This window comes from Triturus cristatus, chromosome 7 (assembly GCF_964204655.1).
Source record: "Triturus cristatus chromosome 7, aTriCri1.1, whole genome shotgun sequence".
In the NCBI taxonomy this organism is placed as follows: domain Eukaryota; kingdom Metazoa; phylum Chordata; class Amphibia; order Caudata; family Salamandridae; genus Triturus; species Triturus cristatus.
Window position 1 is genome coordinate 350,980,490 of NC_140590.1, and position 19,816 is coordinate 351,000,305.

The following is a 19,816-nucleotide window of genomic DNA, read 5'->3' on the forward strand; positions in this document are numbered from 1 at the left end:
GCTTAAGAACCCTCAACAGTTGCTCTCATTCACTCTACTCCCAGATTTTCCTTTCATAACTGTTGCCCATATGAACAAAACTTTTTTTGAGGTCACAAATGGACCAATTTGCACAATCTGGCAATTTGCGACAACAATCTTTAAAAAATAAATATACCAAAGCCAAATTGCGATTCAGTAACATGTTTGCGCATCAGTATTCAGAAGCTGCATGCTCGGGGCGTCCCTTCCTAATACCGATTCGCAGTGGTATGTATGAATGTTTTGCGACCAAATTCCAGTTGCCAAACATTCATTTTTTACCGACATCGCAGAGGAGGTGGTAAGAATTTGCAAATGGAAAGGGTCTGGTTGTGAATGTTGATACTCATATTTTTTAAGAGCAGGCAGTGGCTCCACAGACAACTGCCTGCTCTTATTATAATGAAACTTAAACATTTCCTTTAATTTTTCTAAACACATCCTATTTTCCTTTAGGAAGAACGGGCTGCATCTAATTAAAGAAAGATAACTTTATTTAAAAGCATTTACAGACATGGTGGTCTGTTGACACCAGCTGGCCACTATCCCTGTGATGGCTGCAATTCCTAATGAGTCGCAAATTGCGACCTTCATCATTAATATTCATGAGATAGGTGGATTTGCGTCCCCATTAGGTATTGCTAAATGAAACTCAATATCATACATTAGGAATAGCAATATACTAATTGCGATTCACAGAAAATCGCAATTAGGTAATCGATGTTACTAAATTTTTACCTATGGCCCCAAATCTCTCTCAACTGTAATCCTTACATCCCATCAATTCAAAACCCCTTAACAGCACAAAGCACAGCATTGTGAACATCACCATAAACAATTTATAATCTCTCATGGATGCACAGGCATTCCTCACCTGTGACAGAATGTCCTAAAATATCCGTATGGTTACACATATCATGCAGCCAAAAAGTTATCTCCTCTCTTTATCCCACCAGTCAGACCTTTAAAGTCCCACCTGTTGGGGTAATACCCCCAGAACAATTTCCAATAAAAAGCATTACTTCTGGCCCTTACAGCTTGTTTTTTATCATTATAGGCATGCAAGGTGCTGTTGGATAAAATGACATGACTGGTTGAAGGTGTCACACTTAGGATAGGACTACTTGACAGCTTTGCAAAGCATTGACAACTGTGAAAAATATTGGTCTGGATTCATCAAGCATTTTTCTCCTTGCAATCGGGCCGAATCACAGATTCGGCTTGTTTGCGATCGCAAAAAATGCTTTTCCGATGCAGCAAACACAATTTTGTGATTTGGTACCCTGTTTTCGATTAGCAAAATGGGTTTGCGATTCGCTATATGGAAGGGGCGTGTTTAGGGTATCCCTTCCACATAGTGAAAACCTTTCTTTTTTGTTTTTGAAACGCATCTCGTTTTCCTTTAAGGAAAACAGGCTGCATTTAAAAAAAAAATGCTTTATTTAAAAGCAACCACAGACATGGTGGTCTGCTGAGCCCAGCAGGCCACCATCCCTGTGATTTTTGCGATTTTTGCGATTCCTAGGGGGTCCCATATTGCGACCTACATCATTAATATTCATGAGGTAGGTCATTTGTCACTAAAGTGTTCCACATACTTTAATGCATTCCATTTTGTGATTTCCTAATTGCGAATCGCACTGATTCACAATCAGGAAATCGCAGAACGGTTTATTTATGCATCTGGCCAATTGTTTCTTATTGATTGATGGTTGCTAGACAATACTGTAAGACGTTTGTCAAATTTACAGAAGTTTCATTGTGTGATTATTACATACAGTTACTTTCAAGGATTCTTAAGACAGGCAGAAATGAGTGATTATTCTATCATGAATTGTATTCTCTGTTTAGTCCCATCCATTCAATACATTCAGTCATGTACAATAAAGTAAGAATTACTTTAAAATGTACTCTTGATGATGAGATTTCTTAAAGGCCTATGCCTTTCCTGCTTGCTATCTGGATTTAGATATTGGTACAAATACAATTAGATCAAATATTTTTTTTAACTCAAGGTCCATTTTCTAATTTCAAATGTACCAAAAAGTGAGAAGTTTATTAGCATTGGTCTAAAGGAAACCAAAACCAAAAGCTCAAGGCAACCTTATCCAGTGCCACTCTAATGAAGTAGGGAATACAATTATTGGCCATAGACAAAATGGGAACAAAACATTGTTTTCTCATAATCTTAGAACCCTCCAGTACACCTTTGAGAACTTTTTACAGAGAGTTTTCGCCCCTTTCAATTCTCAAAATAGCAACATCCTTGACAAAGGCACCATAGCTCGAGCCCTAAGGGTTGGTTCCTATGTTGTCACTATTGATCTGACTGAACAGATCCATGTGCAGTGCTCAGATGTTTATGAAACCCTTAATCACCTCCATAAGGAAAATATCCCAACATGGAGAGCTTCTGGTATTAATTAAAGTTCTCCGTTCCTCAAAGGGTGTCACTAACACCTACAATCTTCCTTGTGCCCACCACCTCCTTCTTGGGAACCCACATCAAGTTTTATATCTATGCAAAGGCCATAAATATATTTATTCAAACACCTGATGGAGTGCCTCTTTGTAGCTGCTATTCAGCTATTATCAGTGGAACTTCTGCTGCATGCCCATATTTCCATGCAAAACAAAAACATGCAAGGGAAGAGGGAGGAATGCAGAGGAAGTGCCACAAGTCAGTCACAGCACAATGTTATGGTTTGTCCGGCTAGTATTCAGTGACTTTATTAGAGATATGCGTTGTGCTATGTTCCTTTTTCATAAAGACTTCCAGCTGTAAAGAATTAATGTAGTTACAGTGATGGAAGAATGGGAGGTGACAGAATGCTGCAGGAAAAAGTAAAACTGTATCAGAATTGTGGGATCTAATGTGGAGTAGAACAGATATTGCCATTAGCACTCTTCTGAAATTGATTTGGTCAGGTTCAAGGTAGAGATGCATCATTGGAGAGAATTCCAGGGCTACGTAGCTTTAATAGCGCATATATATATATATCCCATAACAGACAAACTTTGGCTGGTCGATTGGCAGCATTTTTACACTACGCCTAGGTGCGTGACAAACGTCTATTTAATGTTTCAGCAGGAAATTGACACAGTGGGTCATTCACCAGATCTTGAAGTCATTATTTATGCATGGTCTAATAGTCATTGTTTACACATGCTCATTTTTAACCGGAGGAGAAGGAACAGCACAGTCCTAAGAAGTTTCAAGTTATTTAGTGTTTAGGCACCAACCGGCTGTAGATTTCAGTATCGTGATTGAGCTTGGGCATACCAAAGCAAGACAACATCCAAACGAGGAGCCTCAAGAGGTGCTGAGTTGGTGTGGTTTTCACATTCACTTGAGGGACAAAGTACAGCTCAACTTCATCTGCTACTTCAAGGTTACTAATCTGATGTATGATTACTAAGGTCAAGCAAAAGGATGGTTGTGGGCAGGATGTACTAATCCACAGTATCCAGGAGCAGGATCTCTATTTTAGAAGTGTTCAGACATAGGTAATTGGAATGTATCCAGCCCTCACTGGCCAGTGGGTAATTCACAACTCTTTGATGACCAACATTTCCTTGATACTTGATATGTAGCTGGGTCTCATCAGGAAACATATTGAAGCCAGTCTCATAGATCATGATGATTTGTTCCTGCAGTACCACCTAGGAGTTAAAGAGAGATGTGATATGCCAAGGCCTGCTGTATGATACATGAGTTATTGGCATTCAGGAATAGGAAGCGAGTGACCCAGTTTCACCTGTAGTTTACACATTAGGCACTGAGGAGGATAGAGCAAGGATAGATGAGCACAAATCTACCATCAAGAAGAGAGGACTTGGGTTTAAATTTTGCAAAACATTTCATAAAGTATAATATTATTTCTCAATTTGGTTTGTGGGATTGTGATCAAATTACCAAGTGGTAGTGATATAACTATGATCTTAAGGAATATTGGAGGAATAACAATTTAAATACAGTGCTCCTGCAGGAGCTGACTGATAAACATGATCTGAGTATTGTATTGCAACATTTATATATCACTTACTACCCATATATGGAACACCTAAGCACTCCTCAACATGGGTAGAACTCTACACTGTTTAGGGTGTGTGATTTGGAAGTGTGTTGTGTTTGTTTCGGTCATATGTGGGGAATGTTTCCTTGTCACGCATGATGACTACCAAGGTGAGGTTATTGTGTAATGTGGGACTTAGCAGTGTGATGAATGAAGCGAGAGGATTCACAGTCTGTGGTTTTCAATAAGCTGGCAGATTTTAGCAACTCTGCATATCCCTTTATGGTAGATCTTATGATCATTTTCTGCTTACATCCCTGGGCTGTCCATTCTGAGATATTTTTATTAAGATTTATGGCCGTGAGCAGGCATAGGTTGGAGGGAGAAGGGGTGGAGAGATCTGCTGGGAAAGACTTTGTTAATATCATTCCTTATCTGGTTGTCATTGTGCGATGTCCAGAAGCGATTGCAGTGTGTAGCTTGTTGGGACCGGCACTGGAGGACTAAATTAAAGTCCTCTGTGAGCCAGGGGCATGTGGCAGATCTCTTCAGTATTCCATGCCTGTTCAGTTGGTGGTGGGTGGTTTAATGCTGTGGACTGGTGCACTAATGGGCGATGAGCATAATATTGACTCAATTACTTATCTGTAATCTTTATTACTCAAAGTGATAGTGTTCCTCGTCACAGTCCTAATCAGTGAGCAATCTGTACTCAGTGCACAGAATTCACCCACAGAATTGTGTGGGCTAGGAGGGTTATATATTGTACCGTATCGTAGTTGCATTTATAGAGCACTTACTACCCTCGGCGAGGCATTACAGCAGTTTACGCTGAGTAGCAGACTGCTCGAGAACCCAAGCTTAGTTTAGTAACTGTGATTATTGTTGGTTAATGGAATTAGTCTTGCACTTTAAAGAAAACTATTGAATGCCTTCACGCTTCACAATATTACATGAGTTACGGCCACACTAGTACATAGGTCATCACTGAATCATAGTTTGGCAACAGCTTTACTTACCTTGAGATGTAGCATTTACATAAATATCTTTACCAATGACTACCATGGGCCAGTAGTAAAATAGGGGAACACCAGGTGAATGCATCAGGATGTGCACTGATCACTCTGGCCATGCAGGCACCGCCATCCTTATTTTGATGCCAGCTGTTGGATGCCTTTCTATGGCGGAGACTCTGCCATGGAAAGGCATGCGGGGATTCACTGTTGGGGCCCGTTGCAGGACCCCGGGGGGGCTGCACTAGGGGGTACCTATGGTACCCCCCAACATTATGGTACACAAGGTGGCAGACACCGCGCGCCACAATATATGCGGGATTGGTCGCATCCTAATTGGCGGCCAGTACCTGCACCACTAGGAGTCCGCCCGCCATCCTAATAGACCCCTAGTTTGAATAACATCTGGTTTGATTCAAATCGTTCAAATATAAATGGATTAAAAACTCCTTTTGTAATTAAATGATATTGGTTCGAATCTACATTTGTTTAAAACAACTAATTTGCATGTGACCAATCCTAAACATAATCCTTACCTTAACCTTGATGAGAGAAATGTATGATCCGGATCACACAGAAGTCTCTGGAGTGTAATTGAGGTTTAGGTACCACCAATGAGTTTTGAGAGCTTTTATGAAAGAGAGAAGGAATCACTGACAGAATATCGAAGGTCAGAATATCGACCTACAAAAATATCGCAACAAGAATATCGAAGTAAGGAATATCGACATCCTATCGACATTATGGTAAGTATAAAAATATCGATGTCAAAAATATTTTTGTTAAAAATATCATTTTTTATTTAAGTTAAAAAAAATAATGTAAAATAAAGTAAAAATACATATAATTAAAAAAAATAGTTAAATTTTTTTACAAATGATAAGTAATATATATATAATGTAAAAATAAATTCAACATATACACATAGGTGCCGATTCCGATCCGTTAAAAATATTCCCCGTACGAATCGTATCCGGATTTTTTTACGTACGAATCATACAAGTCCCATACAAACTGGCAAGTACGATTCGCATGTTAAAAAATCCATACGAATCGCATTGGGAAAATTCCCCGACACGCCCCCGGGTCGGAAAAAGTGTCCGACACGTCCCCGGACAGTTTTACGTACGAATCAGTAAACTGAAGTCCGAGCGCGCAAGTACGATCCGTCCCGTCCGTCCGAATGCACAACCGTATGGAAAAAACACCGTACGGAGCGAACTCCCATGGCAAGCATGGAGACGTCCAAACATGTGCCCGCATACGCGCCGAACACCACCCCAGCCCACCCCCCAAGTACGTGCCGTACCCCAGCCACCCCAAGTACGCGCCGTACTCCCAGCCCCCCCATGTACGCGCCGTAACCCCACCCCACCCCCCGTAGGCATGGAGTGTACCCCCCGTATGTACGGTGCGTACCACCACCCCCCGGAGGTACGGAGCGTACCCCCACCCCCGTAGCGCTGGGGGTCTGCACCGTACCTACGGGGGTGGGGGTACGCACCGTACATACGGGGGGGTGGTACGCACCATACATACGGGGGTGGGGGTACGCTCCGTACCTACCCTACGGGGGCTGGGGGTATGGTGCGGACATGGGGGGGCTGGGGGTACGGTGCGGACATGGGGGCCCTTTTCATCGTGCATCGAGGCGTACTTAGCTTTTCCGGCACTTTTTGGGTCCCGTAAAAATGTTGCCGTGCGAAGTGCTGTGGGTACGAATCGTACTTGCTGATCCGTAAAACGCTGCCTTACTCCGTGCGAATGTCACGTACGCGGTGTCCCGGATCCGATTTGTATGTGTTTTTTTGCCGGTCGGTGTTTTTTACGATTCGTACGGAAATGCTGTTTCCGTACGAATCGTACTTGCATGTTTGTAAGGTATTTTTCCCGGGTACGAGTCGGACGGAGAAAACGCTCCGTCTGACGATTCGTACCCGGTTTCTCCAGGATCGGAATCGGCCCCATAATATATAATATATATACTTAGGGTCCGATTCCGATCCAGGTCGGAAGGGCACCGAACGCGATCCGGCCGGAAAAACTACGAGCCGTACGCGTGTTTTCCGGTCGACTCGTACAGCTGTACGAGCGAGCAAGTACAATGCGAGCTTCATTAAATTTACCGACCGAGTCGTTTCCGGGTCCGAACCGCTCCGTACGTCTCAGTCGTAAGCTAACCGTGGCATTCAATGGATGCGATTCATGACCGAGCCAGTACGATGCTCGCGTCGGACGGCCGGCTCGCAAATTGTCCGGGTGGTTGCCTTTGGGGGTCGGCATCAGACCCCCTGTCACCCGCAGCCCTACGACTCGGACACAGGGGCATAGACGGTGCGGATGGCACTGACGCATAACCACTGTAGGGGGCGCACTTGTCCGCGATGTACACATTCAGTCAATGGGAGCCCATGTACGCGTCGTATGATCGGCTCACATTGACTTCTATGGGAATTCGACCGAACCGAGTCCGGCAGCATTCAGCCGCATCGTACTCGCTGGGTTGGACTGCAGGACTCCGGTTCTGTCGGAAAACACTCCGGATCCGGTTCGGTCGGAGTGCTTTCCGGCCCGGATCGGAATCGGCCCCTTGCTAATAATTTTTTATAATTATTTTAATAACAATTTTTTTAAAATATCATATAAATTATAAATACATACATACACATAAACAATAATATAAACAAAAAATAAATAAACATATATAACAAATTAAAAAAAATTACATTATTTTTAATCTTTTTAATATTATTTATATACTGCATTAACTAAAATAATACAAAAAATATTAGATAGCAGAGGTAATAAAATTACTATTCCAACTCCAAACAGTGCAAGAGTAGGGAAAATGTTGGATAACGTAGGCGTAAAAACTACTATTTCCACTCCAGGGAGTACAACATTAAGGAAAGTGTTGGATAGCGTACGGGTAAAAATTACTATTCCCACTCTAGTGAGTGCAACAGTAGGGAAAGTGTTGGATAGCATAGAGGTTAAAATTACTATTCCCACTCCAGGGAGTGCAACAGTAGGGAAAGTGTTGGATAGCGTAAGGGTAAAAATTACTACTCCCACTCCAGTGAGTGCAACAGTAAGGAAAATGCTGGATAGCGTAGGGTTAAAAATTACTATTCCCACTCTAAGGAGTGAAACAGTAGGGAAAGTATTGGATAGTGTAGGGGTACAAATTACTATTCCCAGTCCAGTGAGTGCAACAGTAGGGAAAGTGTTGGATAGCGTAGCGGTTAAAATTACTATTCCCACTCCAGGGAGTGCAACAGTAGGGAAAGTGTTGGATAGCGTAGGGGTTAGAATTACAATTCCCACTCCAGGGAGTGCAACAGTAGGGAAAGTGTTGGCTAGCATAGGGGTAAAAATTACTATTCCCACGTTAGTGAGTGCAACAGTTGGGAAAGTGTTGGATACCGTCAGGGTTAAAATTACTATTACCACTCCAGTGAGTGCAACAGTAGGGAAAGTGGTTGGATAGCGTAGGGGTAAACATTACTATTCCCACTCCAGTGAGTACAGCAGTAGGGAAAGTGTTGGATAGCGTAGGGTTAAAATTACTATTCCCACTCCAGAGAGTGCAACAGTAGGGAAAGTATTGGATAGCGTAGGGGTAAAAATTACTATTCCAACTCCAGGGAGTGCAACATTAGAGAAAGTTTTGGATAGCGTAGGGGTTAAAATCAATATTCCAACTCCAGTGAATGTAACAGTGTGGAAAATGTAGGACAGCGTAAGAGTTAAATTAACATACTTATTAATTAAATACGATTTTTGTAAAATAAATAACATATTAAAAATTAATTAACAAAAAAATTAATAATAAATACCAATAAAAGTAAATTAATATTTAATTAAATAACATTAAATTACTTCCCACCCTATTCCCCCATAAACACACTACCCGCTACACATAAAAAAACACATAAAATTTTAATTGTCGATTATTCAATTAATAAACATCAATTAGCAATTAATAATAAATTTACAATACATTAATTAACAATAACAATACATAAATAATAGTAAATTATTAATAATTAATATAATTATACATTAATCAATTAATACATATTAATTACCAAATAATAATCAATTAACAATACATTCATGATCAATAACAATAAATAAAATATTATTAATTCATTTAATATAATTAAATTACTTCCCACCGTATTCCTCTATAAACACACACCCCACTCCACATAACAATTAACATAATTAATGTAGGGAAAGTGGTTGGATAGCGTAGGGGTAAACATTACTATTCCCACTCCAGTGAGTACAGCAGTAGGGAAAGTGTTGGATAGCGTAGGGTTAAAATTACTATTCCCACTCCAGAGAGTGCAACAGTAGGGAAAGTATTGTATAGCGTAGGGGTAAAAATTACTATTCCAACTCCAGGGAGTGCAACATTAGAGAAAGTGTTGGATAGCGTAGGGGTTAAAATCAATATTCCAACTCCAGTGAATGTAACAGTGTGGAAAATGTAGGACAGCGTAAGAGTTAAATTAACATACTTATTAATTAAATACGTTTTTTGTAAAATAAATAACATATTACAAATTAATTAACAAAAAAATTAATAATAAATACCAATAAAATTAAATTAATATTTAATTAAATAACATTAAATTACTTCCCACCCTATTCCCCCATAAACACACTACCCGCTACACATAAAAAAACACAAATAATTTAATTGTCGATTATTCAATTAATAAACATCAATTAGCAATTAATAATAAATTTACAATACATTAATTAACAATAACAATACATAAATAATAGTAAATTAATAATAATTAATATAATTATACATTACTCAATTAATACACATTAATTACCAAATAATAATCAATTAACAATACATTCATGATCAATAACAATAAATAAAATATTATTAATTCATTAAATATATTTAAATTACTTCCCACCCTATTCCTCTATAAACACACACCCCACTCCACATAACAATTAACATAATTAATGTATTAATTAATTAATACATTAATAAAAATGAATTACCATTTATTAATGAGCAATAAATTAATAACCAATAACAGTAAATAAAAACATATTAATTAATTAATTATAATTAAATTACTTCCCACCCTATTCCCCTATAAACCTACAACCCACTACACATAAAAATTAACATAATTAATTTAATTATCAATTAATCAATTAATAAAAATATATAACCAATTAATAATTATTTAACAATAAATTAATCAACAATTACAATAAATAAAATAATACATTAATTATAATTAATATAATGATAAATTATTTATCAATAACCGATAACAATACATAAAAATATATTCATTAATTACTTATATAATTAAATTTCTTCCCACCCTATTCCCCTATAAACCCACAACTCGCTCTGATACTAAAACGCAAAATTTACTGAACAAAATTACTAATTTCTAAACATTTATTACATATATTTAAAAATAAGAAAAATACATTACAAAAAATGTTAAACATACATATAAAATACATACTAATGCACATCCTAAATTACAGTCCTCATAGCACACCCTTGGCTATGTTTTTTAACTCACTTCTCAGTTTGCAATATCGTTAGAACTAACCTTGCAAACAGATGTCCTATGAATGATATTTTAACTCTTTTCCATTTATTTTGTATGTTAGGCACAACCATCTCGAGGGAACTCTTTAAAGGTGATATACCAGTTTTGGTGTTTTTAAATATTGTGATGGTTTCTATCCTCACATACCTATGAGCAGCACCCTTGGCTCCGTTGCTCAGTTCATTGCAGGTGTATGCTTAACGTTACAAACCAATGCGGTGTTTGTAGTACAGTTCTGTTCCCTTTTAATGCTTGTAGTATGGGGGTCCATCATCTTCATATAAACAACACAACACTGAAGATGGTCTCGTGGATGCTCAGCAAGTCAGACTGAAACATCGACGCTCAGCCCATCTTTCCGCTAGCGCTATATAAAACTCCCAGTTAAGCCCACGCCTGACACCCTTCCCCCCCCCCCACCCCCACCCAGCCTCGTTAACAAGTGAATGGTCTTTTAAAGACCTGTGAAGTACTCGGGTGCGGCTGGCAGCTCAAAGACTGTCTGTGTGTGTGCCTGTCAGCATCGGCACTTCCCCCCTCTCTGCCCAGGATCTTCTGTGCCCGCCCAAGTTCATCATCAAATGATTAAATATTAGGTGGACATGAAACCTGCATTTATACATCGTCCTTTCTGTCGGTGTATCTCCCTGTTCCTCTCTACGTGCCCGAGTGTGCACTGTCTGATTGTTTTTGCATAGGGTGAGACTGAGTTCAATCCTGTTTGTACTTTGTCTGTGTGTGTCAGCCTCTGCATGTTGGGTTGTGGGTATAGGTACCTGGCTCTCCCTCATACAAGTGTAGGGTGCCAGAGCACTTTGCATCAAACACACACATTACATAGAGACTATCAATCATACATGTGTAAATCAGTGTATAGGAAATGTTACATAAGCCAAAGGACTAAAAATGTAGGTACATGTCATGCATACTGGTAGGCAGTATAGTTTAAGAGTGCTTGGTCTGGAGAAGCACAAACTCAGAGTCGAAAAAGAAACAGCATAGTTGGGAGGTTTTTTTCAATAACAATAATCGAATTCTAGCCAAATTAACCCTTTATACAACATTAATCAATGTTCTAATGTATACTTTGCAGTGGGCATGCAGTCCTATGAAAGTTAATAGCTCACTGTTGAATATTAGGACTTTAAGTTATAAATTGCAAGTAACAAAAGGATGTCTTTTTTGAAAGCAGTAACCTGCTGATCTGTTTACATTATATGCACTCTGTAATCTACTTGGTACACGTTCTTTGCAGCAGGCATGTTAACCCTCTGCACTAACTTAACATAAGTTAAAACCTCAACTATACAAAACACTGATCTCTCTCCAGGAAGATAATTAATCACACGAGTTTTCTTGACATTTTTGTGAGGCCTGGTAATTACCAGAAGAAAGAAACGCTGCAGCAGGTGCTTGAAAAACATACTAAACTTGCAAACACGGTGCCCCCAGGAAGGCAGCACCCGGTGCGGTGGCACCAGTCGCACCGCCCTAGAGCTGGCCGTGTGTGCATTGTCAATTTAAATAAATGTGGAAAAATACTAGCTGTAGCGTTGGCTTTTGTTTGTGGCAAAAATAAATGTGGATAAATACAGACGGAAATGGCAAAAAAATAAATACCATAAAACCGGGAGCCCTACTTATAATTAAATTACTTCCCACTCTATTCCCCTATAAACCCACAACTCGCTCTGATACTAAAACGCAAAATTTACTGAACAAAATTACTAATTTCTAAACATTTATTACATATATTTAAAAATAAGAAAAATACATTACAAAAAATGTTAAACATACATATAAAATACATACTAAAATACATAACACTAATATAAATATTGATATTATTAACAACGATATTTTTGCTAACGATATTACTTACTTGGATATAAAAAAATGATATTTCTTACCTTAAAGTCGATATTCTGGTCAACGATAATCTTGACATCGATATTCTCTCCCTATGATATTAAAAACTCGATATTAGTGTAGGTCGATATTAAAAAATCGATATTTTGACTGCTCAGCAGAGAGAAGGTCTATATTTCTCTAGTTGTTGGGGAGAGAGTTCCACAGCATGGGAACATGCCTAGGAAGGAGTTCTTCATGTTTAAGCTTGTTTTGAATGTTGGTGTCTCAAAGACGTTCATTGAATTTCAGATCTCTTAAAGGTACTATTGGTATTTTTAAGCCATTTGGTTCATAAACTACATTTAACTGAAATCAAATGAATCAAACAGGTCACGTTTTAGCTCTTCTTTCCAAATGATGAGGTCCTCTGGGAGGTATAAGTGGCTTGGTATTGATAACGGGCAGTGTGTCAGATTATTAAAACTTCTAGGTCCTTTGAGGGTGCTAGGCCAATACTTCCATGATTATCTTCTCACTAACACCTCCTCAAATTGCTAAAAAAAAAAGACACAGAGACGATGCCAGAGATGGTGAAAGGATTTGTTATTGCATGCGTACTCTGTACTGGTAGGTGAAGGGGGTGGATTCAACACTCACTTTAGGAGACCAGAACGTATTTTTGCTTGTATGGCTCTGACCATGAGCGAAAGAGATGAAGATAGAAAATGGAGAAAGAAGGCGCAAGAGAAAGATAGGAAAACAGTAAAAAAGGAAGAAAGCAAGGGATAAAAGACAACCTGCAAAAGTGAGATAAACGGAGAGGAAGTGTAGGGTAGTGGAATTTAGAGGCATGAGGTAGAATCAAGACTGGGTATTCTTGGAACTCGGCGGCCTTTCGTTGTGAAACTCTGGCGGTGGGATCTTATATATATATATTTGTTTTTTACAAATTAAGCACTGAATTATTTACTTGTTAGGAGTTCCTGTTAGACCCTGTCTGGGTGAGGGGGACAGGGTAAAGAGGGCTATTGGGCCTTAGTCATGGTGGTTGATATTATTTGCTTATGCTGTCCCTGGGTTTGCCTTACAATAGCTCACCTCCATTTTGTGCCCATAAATGGGCTTGGAAGATTGATGCTGGGATGGCCCAGTCCCTGCTGCCTGGAAACCCCACACCACCCATATTTCTTTTTTTTTTTAATATCATTATTGCATTTTTTACCATTTTCATGAGTCAAGCAAATCAAGCATAGGTACATGTTACACATCCTACAAGAAATAAAATGTATCGCTACGTCATTGCGTACATCACTCCAGGCGTTACCTCTCAGTAACCATAGCACTATATGTATCTACGTTGCAGGAGTTGACGTGCTTTAGCAGACTAGTATGGGCATATAAAACCCACGCATACCGTCGCCTCTGATTGAGGGGCAGGATCCATCCATCTCATGTGATTTCTCCCCATGGTAATTAATCAGATGCAAAACATGCCTATCATTTTAATGGCGCAAGGCCCATATGCAATACAATTGTAGGATAACAATAGACAACGAAGCATGGGTGATAGGAATTGGACATCATCATCTGTTGCAAGATATCTTCATTTTTTAACAGTTAAACCACAACTAGTAAATATAAAATAAAAACAAGAGAAAAAGAGATAACCAATACATAAAGGAGCATGTATCTAGCGTTGTATGCGCCGTTCAAATGAGGTCACGTCGGGGGTCGTTTGCATTTAGTGAGTTGCTTTTCCTGGCTAATGCGCAGTTGCGCAGACACTAAGGTATCTGGCATCTGCAGTTGTGTCTATGGAATGTCATGAGGGGATGTGGGGTCATTGCCTAACTTGACATCCATGGCTGAGGTGTCCTGTGAACGCAACCCATCCGTTCCACCCAGACAGCGCTTCAGGCATCATCTTCCACCTGTTGCATGGGGGGCGCATGCGGTGCCAAATTGGTTTGTATAAGGGCCTTCAGAATATCTTCCCAAGCCTGTGCGATAGGAAACTTATGCAGCCCAGCCGTTTCTTCCCTGTGAAGAATAGGGCTTTCTGCCTGTGCCCAAAATTCTAAGGATTTCAACCAGTGGAGTGTTTCCGGAGGGTCCTTGTGTTTCCATCTCTTGGTTATCGATTGTTTCGCAGTGATTAAGCCTAAATCACAAAATCTAGAGCTTACTTTGTTGGCTTTTGTTCGTTTATAAAAACCCAGAATGCAAACCTCCCATGTGTTCGGTATCTCGGTGTTGGTGCTGCTTGTGAGAGGTTCTATTATCTTGTGCCAATAAGACTGGAGCAGGGGGCAGGACCACAGCGTATGCAGTAGGTCAGCGTCTAGAAGATGGCATCTCGGGCAATCGGATGTGGTGATGTTAAAGTATTTATTGATCTTGTCCGGCGAGAGATACGCTCTGTGTAATATATATGTTTGTATAAGTATGAAGTGTGAGTTGCGTGGTATATTTGTGGCGCTGGCTAAGACACGTTCCCAGTCTTTATCTGTCCAGGGTTGACCTCTGTCCTCAGTCCATCTCGCACGCAATCTCTGTGTTGGTTTTAGAACGTGTGTGAGCAGGGCCTGCACTAGCCAGTGGATCACATGTGATCCCTCCCCCATCACATGCAGGTATTGCAACAGCTGATGTGTCTGAGGCTCTATTGCCAAATCTCGCCATTTTAGTGTTAGTGTTCACATAATCGCTGCATGCAGGAGGAACTGACCCACCGGCAAGCCAGTATCCGCCGTCAGGGCTTTAAAGGGCAGCAGAGCACCGTCCATGTATAGATCTTCCAGTGTCTCCACTCCTGCCTCAGTCCAGGACGTCAGCACTACGTCTGTTACAAAGTCTCTGCCTATGGGTGTCCCGACAAGTGGCAGTATTGGGGCATAAGGAACTGTATCTTTTGTTAGTTGGAGGCTTCTCCGGTAGATGTATCTGTGTCGGGCGGGGAAGTTTCGCCAGTGGGTGGAATAAACTGTAAATTTGTGTCTGTGTCCATGAATACGATTCACTCGCAGTATCTACCAGGTTCTTGCCGCTTAGGTATTTTGCGACCCATTGTAGCTGCGCAGCTAAGTAATATAATTCTAAATGAGGAACTGCCAGGCCCCCACTTTCAGGTGGTGCGTACAGTTTCTGCAGCGCTATTCTGGGCCGCACGCATTCCATATTAGACCCCTGATTAACCCTTCCAGCTCCCGAAACAGTCTCACCGGAACATATACCGGAAGATTTGCATAATAATACAATAGCCTGGGTAGTACTAGCATCTTAGTTAGAGTGTTACGACTCATGACGTTGAGCGGCAGAGTCTTCCAGAATTGTACCTGCGCCCGTATGGAGGAGATGGCGTGCACCAGGTTGCCTTCCAGTATGTCTACCGGGGACCTGTAGAGGTATATGCCCAGGTATCTGAACATGTTCGGATACCAGGCAAGCGCTGTCCCATTAATTATGATATCAGTCATGCCCACATCCTCGCGAAAAGAATAGGCACCCGATTTGGCCCAGTTTACCTTAAGGCCCGAGACCTCTTCGAACCTACAGAATATCTTGGATATGGCTGGCGGCATAACATGCAAGTCCCTCATATACAGCAACAGGTCGTCAGCATATCGAGACACCGAGGGGAGACCATCTTACAGGGGTATGCCCCAGTCTGCTCCGCTTTCTCGCAGCATAGCTGCCAGAGGTTCCATGGCGAGGGAAAAAAGCAATGGGGACAGCGGGCATCCCTGCCTAGTTCCACGTCTGACCCTGATTGCGTCAGATATGAGCTTGCCTGTGCGTGCCCGTACTATGGGCCGCTGGTACAGTAATTGCACCAGTTGTAAGTACCCGTCTCCTAACTCGTATTTACGCAGCACATCTGCTAGGTAGGGCCACTCCACTGAATCAAAGGCCTTCTCCAGGTCCAGTACTAAGGAGCCAGAGCGTGGCCAATTCTTCGTTGCATATTTCTGAAATCTATATAACCTGCATATATTAAGAGAGGTGCTCCTGGTCGGGACAAATCCATTTTGATCGCTATGGACCAAAGCTGGTACAAACGGACAAATTCTCTTAGCTAGGGCGGAGGCAAGGATTTTATAGTCTGTGTTCAGCAGAGCCAATGGATGATAGAAACCAAGGATTTCGGGGTCCCAGCCTGGTTTCAGGAGGGAAATCAGTGTCGCCTCATTTTGCGTGAGTGTAAGAGCCGAGTCCTCGAAAAGCCGCTGTGTATATCCTCAACAACTCCGGTAGTAATATGTGGTAGTAATATGTCGGAATAGGCTTTAAAAAATTCAGCCGGCAGTCCGTCCGGACCCGGAGATTTGCCGTTCGATAGGGAGAAAATGCTATCTCGTATTTCGTCCGGCAGCAAAGGAGCACCCACGTCATCTTGCTGATGCTCTGTTGGCCACGGCAGCGTCAGAGCAGAGAGGAACTCCTGTATGACCGCGTCTGTGGCTCGCAAGCAAGACCTATACATCATGGAGTGGTGCTCTACAAAGGTATTGTGAATGTCACTTTGGGTATGCACCTTGTCACCATGTGCGTTTTGTATAGATGTCACCGGTGTGGTAATTGTATCTTGTCAAATTAGCCATGACAGCAGCTTGCCCGGTTTGTCTCCCATATGATGGGTGTGCGCCGAGTGTGCTGCATAATTCAAATTGCGGAGCTGGTCAAGTAATCTGGAATGCTCCCCTCTGATTCGCGCCAAAGACCCATTGTCGCTCTCTATTGCCTCTTCCTCCCTTTGGAGTAGATCATTTTCAAGGTGTGTGAGTTCAGTTTCCAGCTGTCTGCGTATACCTGCCTGTACACTGGGACATTCACCTCTAACCACTACCTTACACGCGTCCCATTCTACTTGTGGCATCGTGGCCGGGTCATATCTGGTTGCATCCGCCAGGTTGGGATTGGTGGCCGGGGGTGTTCCCACTATACCTCCAATATATGCGGGTTGTAATCCGAATGTGTCCTGCCTAAATAATAGACTGGAGATATATGCGGAAGTAGCTCCTCCGACAGCATGTATTGGTCTAACCGTGCATGTAAATCATGAGCACCGGAGTAGTAGGAATATACCCTGTCATGAGGGTTACGGTGTCTCCAGACGTCTCTGAGATGCCATTGTCCTGCCCAGTTAATCAGTGCCTTCATGGCGGTGTGTGTGGTTGCGCCCGGAAGGGGTGGATAGGAGCGATCTAGTGAGGCGTCAAGTACGCTGTTGTAGTCTCCCCCCAGAAACATAGGTATGTCATGCCAAGGCGCTAAGACACGTGACATATCATCAAAAAAGGCTGCTTGGTTGGTGTTGGGAGCATACAGTGATGCAATCACGACCTGTTGGCCATCCAGAGTGCCCCTCACCACCACATATCTGCCCTCTGTATCTGTAAATGATTACGTGATTTGAAGAGGGACCCCTGGGCGCACCCAGATTAGCACACCTCGCGCATATGCTGAATATCCCGTACCGTATAATTGGCCACGCCAGCGGCAGTGCAAGCGTTGGATTTCTGATTTGGCCAGGTGTGTCTCTTGTAAGAGGGCTATTTGAATGTGATGTCGTTTAAGGTATGAGTATATTTGATACCTACGTGATGGTGTGTGCATGCCCCGCACATTCCACGTACCAATCTTAAGCGTAGACATATTTTCTAAAATGCATTAAGCGACCATGTGCCCATAGCACACCAATAGTCTTATACTGCGTAAATGACCCAGCAATGCACAACTTTCCCAACATGATGAATCCTGGCATTTTGCGTAGTGTGAGATCGGCATACAATAAAGGATACCTCATAATAAACCAAAACAATGACATTAACATAAGGGCGATGGTGCAACAAGCAATCGGCCAAACCCCCAATAGAGGCAACAGTCAAAACGAACCGGGAGGGGGTGCGCTTCGTACTACGTACAGGTGATTTACTAAATATGTGTCCAGTGCTTCAGAGGCTCCCCTGCAGGCATGATACAATATAATGTAAGCAATCTATGCATCCCAGTTCAGGAACACCCGCTAGGCGAGCAATGCATACCGGTATTTGTGCTGCAGTGACCAAGCATTAGACCAAGACCCTCTCCAATAACATGATCCCACTCACCGCTCCATATGGAACTCGGAGACCGTGCAGTGGCTATTACATACAATCTCAGCAGTAGCGACTGCATACTTTTACATACACATCACAATACCTTAGTTTGCAGTCCAATCAAGGATAGAGTCTCGCAATGTTCATATGATGATGTCAGCTGTCTGCGGAGTGACGTCCGGCTGCTCAGTCGAGTCCTGCGAGTTTTGCAGTCCATATACTCGCTCGTCATCGCTGGATAGGTCGCACTGGCTGGAATTTGATGCGTCCTCAACCCCCAAAGAACCGCTGATCTCCGCTACCGCCTACAGGGCATCTCGCTGTCCGCTAAGAATCAAGTCCGTATGTGGTCCCATTGCTGGCGAGGGCGGTGTCCGAACTCCTGTCGATCTTCTCTCTCTCCGTCGGTGGCGGAAGGGGCCCTCCAATTTAGGCAGAGTGGTCGACGCAGAGGCATCCCGAGGTCCCGCAGCAGTAAAGGTGTCCAGCCAGTCTTCTGCTTCCTCCGATGTGTCAAAGAAATGCGTCTTGTCACGTGCCACCACTCGCAAGCGCGCCGGGAAGAGCAGAGAATATTTCAGGTCATGTTGCCGAAGGCGTTTCTTCACAGCCATAAATGAATGCCTTTGCCTCTGCACCTGGATGGTATAGTCCGGAAAGAACATTATTTTATGATTGTCTATTTGAATATCTTGCAGCTTCCTGGTTTCCCGTACGATGGAGTCTCGATCCCGGCAGTTGAGAAGTCGGAGGAGCATGGGCTGTGGTTTCGACCCCGTGGGGGGGTCTCGCAGGGACTCGGTGTGCACGTTCAATGACAAAATGAGGAGAGAGGGTTCCTTCTGGCAGTAGGCCTTTGAGCCAATTTTCCATGTGCAACTTGGGCTCCCTTCCTTCCCAGCGTTCCGGCACACCCACTATGCGCACGTTGTTCCGTCGCGCCTGCCCTTCAGCGTCCTCAACTCTCTCCTCCACGAACTCCACTTGGTTGAGCAGGTCTCGTACATGTTGGTCTGTCTGGGCCACTTGTGGTTTGATGTCAGTAAGTGCAGTTTCCAGGACGGTGGTGCGGTCTGATTGATAGTGATCGGCATGTAGATGAGTAAGGTCGATTGCCACCTTGTTGATTTTAGATTCCAGGGAGGTGCGGGTCTGATTGATAGTTTCTTCCAGCCATTCCATCGCAGCAAGCACCGCGTCCAATT

The 19,816-nt window shown here is 42.2% G+C and overlaps 1 protein-coding gene and 1 long non-coding RNA gene across 5 annotated transcripts in view; one reads left to right on the forward strand and one right to left on the reverse strand.

Annotated features, from left to right (window-relative positions):
* The window catches only part of SACK1E (scaffolding CK1 anchoring protein E), a 368,519-nt gene that overhangs the window by 197,913 nt on the left and 150,790 nt on the right, over nt 1–19,816 (forward strand). The window lies entirely within an intron of this gene.
* LOC146809645 (uncharacterized) overlaps nt 3,097–19,816 on the reverse strand; it is a 55,088-nt gene continuing 38,368 nt past the window's right edge. The window contains exons 2-3 of the long non-coding RNA XR_014966472.1: nt 12,573–12,623; nt 3,097–3,684 (exon numbers count right to left, since the gene is read on the reverse strand). This is a non-coding gene — a long non-coding RNA (uncharacterized LOC146809645). The remainder of the gene's footprint in view (nt 3,685–12,572; nt 12,624–19,816) is intronic.